The 732-nt window shown below is 43.2% G+C and overlaps 1 pseudogene; it reads right to left on the bottom strand.

Moving 5' to 3' along the window:
- Positions 1 to 201: 201 nt before the first annotated feature.
- Positions 202 to 310, bottom strand: LOC115790419 (uncharacterized; annotated as a pseudogene).
- Between the last annotated feature and the right edge of the window lie 422 nt (positions 311 to 732).

Here is a 732-nt window from a genome sequence, read left to right on the forward strand (position 1 = left end):
TGTTATGTGCTGGATTGTCTCAGGGGCATCTTTGCACAGTCTGCACCTGGGGTCTTGCCTTGTGTGGTAGCCTCTTTCGAGCCTGTGCTTAGTGCTTGCTCTTGTGCTGCCATGATTAGTGCTCCTGTGCCGTCTGTCAGCACAGCTTTGTCCAGCCATTGGAAGGATTTTTTTGAATATCAGCCACTTCTTCTATCTGCAAGTTTACAGCACCTGGTATTCCCAGGCAGTCTCCCATCCAAATACTAACCAGGCCCGACCCTGCTTAGCTTCCAAGATCAGGCATGTTCGGGGTGGTATGGCTGTATATAAGTGACATTCATTTAAAACTAAATTGTGTGTCATAAAGCAAATATCTGAGTCATCAAAAGGTTCATGTTCATTTCTTGATCTTGTATAATTTTATCTAAGATCTTACTCTGCTTCATCTTATTACACTTTTCCTCACTTTTGCCACAAGTTTGACCCTTCCTTTAGTAATTTATCATTAACTGTACTTAGATCTCCCAGTGATGACATCATTTGACAGCAATCCTTTCTGAAGCAGATCAGCCTGATAACCAGGGGTAGCAGGACTGTTGATTAAGAGTGAACATTTTAGATTAATCGTTGACTGGAGCACTCATGGCAGGGGGTATCTCCAGGCTGCAGTCGGGTCCATCAAGCCTAACCAGTTTATGCAGTGGCTGAATGGTAGCTTATGTTTGTGCTAGTATTTGTCTTCTATATTAG

The sequence above is a fragment of the Archocentrus centrarchus genome, chromosome 1, assembly GCF_007364275.1.
Source record: "Archocentrus centrarchus isolate MPI-CPG fArcCen1 chromosome 1, fArcCen1, whole genome shotgun sequence".
Lineage (NCBI taxonomy): Eukaryota > Metazoa > Chordata > Actinopteri > Cichliformes > Cichlidae > Archocentrus > Archocentrus centrarchus.